This window comes from Desmodus rotundus, chromosome 1 (assembly GCF_022682495.2).
Source record: "Desmodus rotundus isolate HL8 chromosome 1, HLdesRot8A.1, whole genome shotgun sequence".
Lineage (NCBI taxonomy): Eukaryota > Metazoa > Chordata > Mammalia > Chiroptera > Phyllostomidae > Desmodus > Desmodus rotundus.
Genome location: NC_071387.1, coordinates 160,185,552 through 160,195,709, shown reverse-complemented (window position 1 = coordinate 160,195,709; position 10,158 = coordinate 160,185,552). Strand labels below are relative to the sequence as shown.

At 38.3% G+C, this 10,158-nt stretch overlaps 1 non-coding gene across 1 annotated transcript; it reads left to right on the top strand.

Moving 5' to 3' along the window:
* The first annotated feature begins 2,530 nt into the window (after positions 1-2,530).
* Positions 2,531-2,637, top strand: LOC112307580 (U6 spliceosomal RNA). Its single transcript, XR_002975066.1, has one exon. It is a non-coding gene; the product is annotated as a U6 spliceosomal RNA (small nuclear RNA).
* The last annotated feature ends 7,521 nt before the right edge of the window (positions 2,638-10,158 follow it).

Sequence of the window (10,158 nt, the reverse complement as noted above, 5' to 3'; positions counted from 1 at the left end):
GTTATGATTTAACCCACTTACACAATTATTTTGCCAAATTTTATTTTTCTCTTAGTTGCCTTTTTTGTTATTTACTTTTGTTTCTATCAACTATAAACAGTATTTCTTGACTGCATGTCACTGTTCTTCCCCATTTTCAGTGATCTGGACTTACACATTTATATTGTCAAATTTAATAACATGTCATTTTTGGTCTGTGTCCATAAATACTTCTGTTTTTTTATGTAGTTGGTTGTTTTAGCTACCACCTATTGAGGACTTTCTATGTGTAGCTCTGTTACAACTGCTTTGTGTGAAGCAACTTATTTAAGCTCCACAAGAAGGCTATAAAATAGATAACTATTATTACTTCTATCTTACAGAAAGGAAATCGAGTAACATAGAAATTAAGTAAATTTCTGGACTCATAAAGCCAATAAGAATTCTAGGGCCTATGTTCCTAACAATTATACAATACTCTCTCTTTAGGTTGTCTATTGAAGTTGAAAGTCATTAACCACTATTTACATTCTAATGACATATAAATATTATCCATTGCAATGCCAAGTAGCATACTATGATTATTACCCTTAGTTTCTTATCTGGTTTATTTGTTTCCTTAAAGTTCCTAATTGCATTTCTTTTCTTTTTTTTTTTCCTTACATTTCCTACCCTGTCTGTCTCCTAAATTCTTTCAGTGTCTCAAGAGTAGTATTAAATCTTTTTTCCTCTGATACCTTTTCCCAAGCCTCCCATTATCTTTCTCTAAGTATGGATTGCTGCTCAGTCTTTTCCTGGACCAGATCATCCATTTGCTAGGTTTCACATTCTCTTCCTTGGTTTACTGCCTCATTGTACTATAACACGTCTTCAATTAACCCATGAATCTGCATTGTAATGAATTGTGGAGCTTATTCAAATGCAGACAGTATTTGGACCTTCCTTTGAGAATCCCACTCTAGGGCATAGAAGAGAAAGAGGCAAATAAGTAAAAAGCCAGTGTCTTCTAATAAATACTTTAAGAGGAAATAGAGCAGAGAAAATCAGTATGTAAAGATCTCTAAAGTACCCGAGTCTCACTTAAAGAGACCGTAATTCTTCACATTGTACACATAAATGAAGTGAAAGGAAATCATTATCAGGCTAATTTCTTTTCCTTTTTTAAGAAAAAAAGCTAATTTTTTAGGTAAAGAGCTTTTAATTATCCAAATGCAAAATTTTGAGATGAAAATATTTTATTTGCTTTGTGAAATAAGGACACTAATTCTACAGAATAGCATTTCTTCTGAGTGCTGGATTGATGTGTTCTTCTCAAACACAAAAGATGCATAACCTCAACCTGCCCTCTTAAAATAAATAGCAGTTTTCATATCTCTCTTTTCCAAAGCATCTCTCTTATTCTCTGAACCCCTTCGTATTTGTTCTTTGTGTCAGGGCAAACCGCAGGCTCAGAGACAAAGGTGAGCGGGCAAACATGTTGAAACTAGAAGACTTTCTTTGCTGTCAACTATGTCAGCTGGAGAAAAGACCATGCAAGGAAACTATGTGGTTGAAAATAAAAATTCAGATAAATTCAGTATTACATTCAAATGATTTCGTTCATTTTTTAAGAACTTGAGCTATTCTTTCACTATGTTATTATGAATGCAGACAGGTGTGAACCTGCAAACTCAAACTGTGAGGGAAGCAAAGGTGACAGAGTCTTCGTGACATAACTTGAAGTAGATTGGCCCATCTTCCTCTAGTGTATACCCACCAGACAGGTAGTTGTGATTGTCTTACAGATATTAAACTCTAAAGGGAAGTTACTCACTCTGATTGAAGTCTAACATGATTGAGCCCAAAATTGCCATGGCTAGATGCCAAGTGAAATTTTTCCCTAAACATGAATGTCTCTCTATGTTCACAATACCAGACTTGAGTTGCTTCAAGTCTGTTCACCACCCACTCTGCCCGTCTGTTAGAGCAAAAGCCCTGAACTTACCTCTCCTTACATTGTTCTTTCTAGTCTGCCTTTCCCACCTGGATTTGAGTCTGTGGCCGATATTTAATGGCTGACATGTGGACTGATTTAGCAAAGCTTAGATCACATTTTTAGAGATATTTTGATCCAAAAATGATTAGCTTCATTTTTTATTTCTCAATTTTTGGCTTAGTCACAGGGGAGAGAAAGCAAGAGAAAAGGTAAAGGGAAAGAGATGGAAGATGTCTACTGTGAGCCAATACCGGGTCTGCCTTTGAACCCTTCACTTACCTCTAACATAAACTCTCCTTCACTGAGAGCTTGGAACAGTCCTCAGGTTTTTTCTTCCCATTATGATTTAGATTTTCTTTTTAAAAACGATCACTGTATCTATAACTTATTGTGACAAAAAATAGAATTAACATTTTTTAAAAGGTTGCTTATTCACTTATATACTATGAGGTGATGAGAATGTAATTAGCCTTAAGCCAAGTGGATATGAGTATATCAATCATTTTTATGCATTACAGATGCATTTACTGATGGTCCATTCTATGCTGGGCGCAGAATTGAAATAAAGATCTTCCTGTGCCCATTTCGGCAGCACATAGACTAAAATTCAAATGATACAAAGAAGATTAACACGGTTGCTGTGCAAAGATGATATACAAATTTATTAAGCATTCTATATTTTAAAAATGAAAAAAAATCCCACTGATTATTACATTTATATCTTCCAAACTTAAAACAAGTGCAGTTTTCGTTTTTACGTACCAATGTGTTATTTTTTTATTATTATTTTTTAATCCTCACCTGAGAATCTGTTGATTGACTTTTAGAGAGAGAGGAAGAGGGGCAGAGAGAGAGAGAGAGAGAAACATAGATGTGCCCTGACCTGGAATCAAATCTGCAGACTTTTGATGTACAGGCCAATGCTCCACCTGAGCCATTGCCTGGGCTATTTACTTTATTTTACAAAAACAGCTTTTTATTTCTTGCTCTTTCTATCACAGAACAGTATTTCCTGTGTTTTCAAAATTCTGTGATGGCTCATTGAGTCAACTGTGTTTGATGGTGTACCTGCTGGGATGGGACTGCCCTCTAAGGGTTTGGTGTTAACTTGGTAATACAGATTAATCAAAGTATGGTGATCTAACATTATAATCATGTCTGTGATCTCAAGTTCAGTTTTTTACCTAATACATAATAATAACTACTACCTAATTTGGGGAGATACTAATGGCTAACATTAGAGGGACGCAATATCAGTAAAGACAAAATACTAATAAAATATTTACATTTGTTTTAATTATTTTCTTTTAATTAATATAGAACTTGAGTCTAGCTTTCATTTTTAATGATACTTTAAACTATAATACATCATATGAACTTAAACAGGCAGTTCTCCCTGACCCTATGGTTGAGTCCTCTGGACCCAGGAGTAGAAATGAGCTGCCCCACTGCAGACATACGAAAGCCCCACAGCAGGCACAGCTGCGGAGGGGAGGAATTGATGAGGTAAATAGCCCTCTAAGAGCAGACCAGGTTGTGCCAAATATATGATTTAATTCTAGCCTTTTCCATTAATTGTAAATAAAAGAAAGCTGGAGGATGAGGGAGTTTTGGCTGTCTCTTTCTAGCACCCACAAATTACATGTGTGGCATTCAGGACTTCTGTGGTCAGTATAAACTTAAAAAGTAGTTCAGGGATCAGAACGCTTCTCTCTTCTCCCCTGTCCTTCCTGGGGCCCAAACGTACCCATGACCCTCTCACTTCAGAATCAGTTCTGAAGGCAGCACTTGCAGAGTGGTTGGATACTCACAAACTCTGCTCTCCCTTTTAGCACCCACACAATCGGAAATCCAGAGAGGCTGGAATCCCTGATCCTTGGATTTGATGCATGCTGTTCTTGCTCAATCATTTTGAATTGCTGTATTGAATCCCATTTATTAACATAGGAGTCATCCTTATGAAATCAGTCAGACATTTTTTCAGGAAGGACTTTTTTGATCTGATAAACTCCCCCCCCCACACACACACTTCTTGCCCTGTGTCGATAGATGACGTCAGATAGATAGATAGATGGACAGATGATGGATAGAAGAAATCAGCTCCCCTAATGAGGCACTCTCACAGCACTCAGTATTTTTCTTCATAATTGTTTTAACTATTTGTAATGATTTTAAATATTCGGCTAGTTTTTCTCTTCCTCACTAGAGTATATGCCCATGGAGGAAGCAACCATGCTTATTTTGCTCACTGTCATACCCTCAGTGCCTAGCACAAAGAAGATTAAACCATATTTGCTAAATGAAGAATGCTCCTGTACAAACTGTTCTGACATCATCATTTTAAGAGAATTCTATGGCTGTGTGCATTGGTGAAATGTGTAAAGCAGAATTTCAAAGTCAAAAGCCCTGCCCATGAAAGTGGGAAACTGGAGGTTGGCGCACACGCGCCACCTAACTTTGGAGCTGCAATGAGGCTGGCGTCCCTTCAGTCCCGGGGCAACCATTGTATCTCTCTCTGTCAATAGAGATTAAGTGTGTTCGTTTATGGAGTTTATGGAGTCGTTTTGCTTTGAGGGAGTTACTGGTAATTGATGGAAGGTTAAGTAAAGCCAGAAGTTTTAACTTAAAGGAAACAGAAAATGAATTACTTTAATTATAAGCAATGTGTCAAAAGAAATGTTTCCCAAGTTAACCTTTTCTGGGTGAGAAAAAAATCTTCCTCTAATTCATTTTAACTTCTCTTAAAAAAAGAAGGTGTGTACATTCTACCCAGTCCTTCTTAAATAAATACACACACACACACACACACAAACATACTATTTAGTCAGGTCCCACTTAGATTGCAAAAAAAACCCAGGAATTAATTACATGTAATAAAGCTTTTCTTCCCCAGGTGTTTGCTTTCCCATGTTAGCTGTGGGAGACACCCCTTTGTGGTTAAAAAAGAGGCTCATTCTCTTTAAAAAAGTGACTCCAAAAGACTTCCCAAATCCCAGAGGTCAAGGGTCAGTAGTGTTACACATCTAATTGTGTCTTTTAAAGGCAACTCATCTGATGTATTTCTAGAGAAAAAAAAACCCAGAAGACTCTTGAAATGGTTTGAATGTTAACTTTTGCTCTTAATTAATCTATCTTAATTTTCCTACGCATGTTCATAGAGTTTTTGAGTATTCTTTGAAGGCTTTTCAGAGCTGGAAATTAGTAAAATCCCAGTAGTAGAGTAGGATTTAAAAGGATAGAGGAGGTGTCCTATTGTTTTTTTTCTCCCCCCTTCGGTGTCAACAAGAAAACCCTAAGGCTTTTTTATAGCTCAGTGTTTGAGATGTGTTTTGGTTTTTTTTTTTTTTGTCCCTCTTGGTTTCCCTACAGCGAATGTGTTGGGGGCATTATAGAAAAACAAGAAGGAGAAGGGGAATGTGGGAAGAAGAAGAGGCTTGAGCCTAAGACTGAGGATGGTAAATGTGGGGTGAAACTGTCAGGATTCACACAGCTTCCTCCAACTAACCTTCCGTTACCTCTATTTGGTGACATAATAATGGCCCTGAAATCTGAAACCCAAGAAAAAACAAAGAAAAACAGGGAATATTCAAGGTTTCCCATATAATAAATTCTGGCTGAGAGCCATAAACTCAGGGGTTTGCAGTCATTTTCTGAGTAGACAAGTTTCTTATTTGTTGTTTGGTGTTAACTTTGCATACTCACTCGCATTTTCTGGAAGTTCAAGAAGAGAGTCCACAGGGAGAAGAGAGTTATGTGTCGGCCTTGCCTGCTATAACTTGTGATCAACAGTAACCCTCTGCAGTGTTTAATGGTGGTTGGACAAAATACGTTCTTGAGAACACGGGATAACTTCTTATAGTACTAAAGACTCATCAGCTATGAACAATGGCAGAGTAGAGGTGCAGAGAAACATATTTGCTAAAGATAATCGGTTAAACCTAAAGCTGAGTATACATAAGGCAGGCCGCAAGAGGTAAAATGTCAAAACAAGGTCACATAGCTCTACTCCTGTCTCAGCTGGGGAGGTCAATAAGATGTATAAAAATAAGCCACTAAGGATGTGGAAAAAGAATATTGGGTCTTTTCCGTCGCCTCACAGGCAATGAAAATGGACATAGTCCATTACAAATAAGTGAGGAGTAGATATGCCCAGCTCACCGCATACCACCCAGAGTACTGATGAGGATGAATTGTTCAGGGTCAGATTAATACCGTTAGAGGCTCTTAGCTTTGAAAATATTATGAGGTCCTCTCCACTGACAATACAGAATAATACCTAAAGAGTGAACCATAACGTTCAGGAATTAAAAGAGCTTCTTTCTAGATGTTTGACTGTGGAATTCTGGATGAATTTATTGGAGCTTGATTACTCTCGCTGGCTTGGGGCTGGTGGCTCAGCTTTGCTGATGTCCTGTCCCCAGACTGAGCCCGCCTGTTGGTTTACCCACGACTGGACTCCTCCCAGATCTAAACAGGGACTGGGGAAGGCAGTGGGAGAGGGATGGGACACAGGTACAGAGCTTGCACTGGATTACTGTGGAAAACCTTTGAGAATCGTCTTCCCTCCTAAGTGACCACCTGTCACAGAGTTCCCCACTCCTGCGCAGTGAGGAAGACTTGGAGCAGCCCTCTTCCTTGCCACAGCACACTGGATCTGACGTGGGGTGGGTGGCGGCAGACCCCCGAGAGAGCCATGGTAGTCATGCTGCCCTTCACCTTCCAGGCTGCACAGTAACACCATGAAGGGAAAATGTCTGTGCTTGATGTAGGCATGAGCTTTCTCCCCCGATGCCAGTCTACCCTCCCAAAGTGTTAGCAGCACAAAGGGCCTCAGTGTTATTCCACCATCACAGAGCAAGTAGCGTGTCCTCCTGCCGCTAGCTCCCACCTCCCTCTCTGTGCAGGAACACAGCTGAGCTTTCATCTAACAAGGGGTGGATTCAAGCTGATTACTTTTGTTTGGACTTCGTTGAAGACTACAGAGCAAGAGGTATTTTACATTTGTCTTGTGTTGGAAGCCCCCAAGTACGGTGATTCAAGAATATTTCCTTCTCATAGCAAAGGCTATTAAAAAAAATAATATACAATTTTTAAAAAAACATTAAGAAAATGTTCAGAATTTTATGCAGAAAGCACCTATTTATTACTTGCATTATCAGAAAAACAAAATAAGATTAATTTTGACCCAAAAAGCTCTGCAGAAAGTGTGGATACAAGTTCACGTCTTCAGTGTGCCACCAGAAATCCCCGTATGCAAAAGCACATAAGAAACTCTCGTATAAGAAAAGACAAATCTAGAGGAACAAATCAAAGCCATTGTCTTTTCTTTGGTCTCATCTACTGTCCCCCTATTCTCCCTTCACTTCACACTGTGTTCTAAATACAAAAATTTAAGTTCTGATCATGCTGTCCTCTTTCACTCCTCCCCATATAAATATCCTATTTCCTCTGCAGAGGATGCACTTTCTTATCTTATCTTTCTGGAAAGTCTGTCTTTGCTTTTTAGGGTTCAGCTCAAAGATGACCCCTTATGCCTCTTCTCCTCTTTGCACCAGGTGGATAAGCTGTTACTCTCCACTATACTATATTCACATATTCACCTGAAGCCCATCCTCTCCTAGTGAGGGTCACAAAACTTTGTAACAGTTCATTCTTCTGTCTCCCTCTCTAGATGGCGAGCTTCTTGGTCTGGCCATCTTTATATACCACTTCTGAGATACTGAGTAACACATCGTAGGTGCCCTAGAAATACTGGAATGAAGGAAGAAATACTGTTTCTAAATTATTCAGTTAAATCAGATCACAAATGTGGTGTTGTTTTGGCTGAATGAAAAAATACATTCTCTTTGACTTTATCATTTTTATGCTACAAGGGAAAAGACAACAGAAAGCTTTGTTTCAGTTAGTTGTTCCTTTTTCTCAAATAACATGGAAATTCCTATTATAAAAACTGTCAGTAAAGGGCCAAAGATGCTTTAATGGAATCTTAGGGTGAAGGAGAGTTTTTGTGTTCCAGAACCTTAATATTTTCCCATTTCAGTTGTCCTCCAGGGATTATAATTTTGAAATCGATCTCAAGCTGAGCACAGGAAAAAATTAGATGCTTAATGAAAATGGCCAAATGGCATCACCAGCAGTTTTGTGAGAGGAGCTGTGTGGGAGCTGTCACCTGTAAAACGGACTGCTGCTGAATTCCAGCCTTCTGCAGGGTTGGGAAGACTCACAGCACTTAATGTCCCCTCAGGGAGCCATTTCTTTTTGTGCTTTTTGTGATGCTAAGAAATACAGACACTTGAGATTTACTGCTGGGTACTTGTAGGGGAAATGGAGTCAGCTATTTCCCCATAAACCCACAGGCTGAAATGAGAAATTCAGAAAATAAAGTAGAAAATATGTATATCGAAAAGTTTGAAAAGTAAAAAAATAAAAAATTAACTCTTGTTAATAAAATGTTGTAGATCAATGAGAACCTTACAATCCTTTAGTTTCCAGTATTTTTAAAACAGTTTCTAAACCATATTAGTTCTCTTTTTTACCTTAAGAATTTCAATATGGTGACTGTGTGAGAAAGTATAATTCTAAGTAAATATTATTAATTTTATTGTATAGGACTTAGTGTTTTGATGTTTGAGCTCATAGAGAAGGAATGTAGCATAGAAGGATTAAAAGGCTTCAAGTTTAAAATACCACAATCTAGCTTTATCTATTATAAATTTTATAACATTTTATCTTCCAAATTTTCAGGTACTTCATCTACACAATAACTAGAAAAGGACATCCCTACTGTCCGCTATTCCCTAGTTCCTACCTCAGCTCATACAATAGGAACTACCAGTATGTCTCACCTCACAGCTGACACTGAGGGCCTGAATACAACTTTTTTTTTTCTTTCACATTTTACTTCCCTTTCCCTCAAGGAGTGACTTAATTGACTGATGAAATTAGGGAGAGTCTAACATCTATTAATCTTGCTTTCTTTTTTGGAAAAGAGAAAGTATTAATACCTCTGAATATGTGTAGCTTTTTTTTTTCTTTTGAGGTAGAAGACTATTATCTTTATTTTCAATTGTTTTGAAATCAAGAAGGGGGATAAATGATTAACTGGTAATCTCCAGGGATCCCAACAATACTTGTGATATTACTTCCAAATCAAGAGGCCAGAATGAGCAACAAATCCCCACTGACCTCAAGACAGCACGGAAATCCCAGTGATTTTAAGATAGCATATAGAATACAGAAAATTAATTTCATTATCAAAGACGATAATGGGCGATAGAGGTTATACCGTCAGAAAAGAGATTCCAACAAATTTTTGAAAGACAGAAAGTAGATAAAAGTCTATCACATATGAAGTAGAACAGAGCAAAATGGAGGTCCAAATCCACTACCTGCCGATTGCCGTGAAGATGGAGGCACCATTGGAGGCACCGGGTTGAAGGTGGCAAATAGGCAGCATGTAGAAATGAGAAATAGAGTAAACTGGAAGATTATCTGAAGGTACTTGAACAAAATACCCCCACTCAATGTACCTCTCGTCCCTCCTTCCTCACACCAGAAAGCACAGAGTGAAGCAGCCTGAGGTCTCTTTGATTAATGATTGGTTGAACTGCTGAGGCTTCTGCTGGGGTTTAGAAATCTAAAACCTCTCTGTTCTAGCATTTACAGAAACTGCAACCTGTCAGCTGACGTCTGTATCACTCATCCCGAAACAACTCAGTGGACATGTCCTGCTATACATACATAAAACTGCCAGTCATATTTCAGTGCAGTGGGGGACACTTTATGGGAAAAGACCCATTCACACCACAGCAAAGACAACCTGCACCAATCACTTAGAATAAAGAGCCTCATTCTTTGTTTTTAAAAGTGGTTGGGTGACAAAGAATAAATAGGAAAACTAAAAGCACAAAAGAAAAAGACCAAAGTAATAAAACAGAGAAGAGAAACCAGTTCTGCAGGAAAAAAATAGAACAGAATTTAACAATAACATTTATATAACACTTCCTTGGTGTCCAGCATTGTTGTCAGGAACACACACACACACACACACACACACATGTATTCCTCACAACCACCTTACCCAGCATGTATCATCACTATCCTCATTTTGCAGATAAGTGAGGCACAGAGAGGTGCGATGAGTAAACCAAGGACAGAGAGCTCTTAAGTGGTTCTATCAGGGGCAGCCTGGCCCCAGAGTTTGC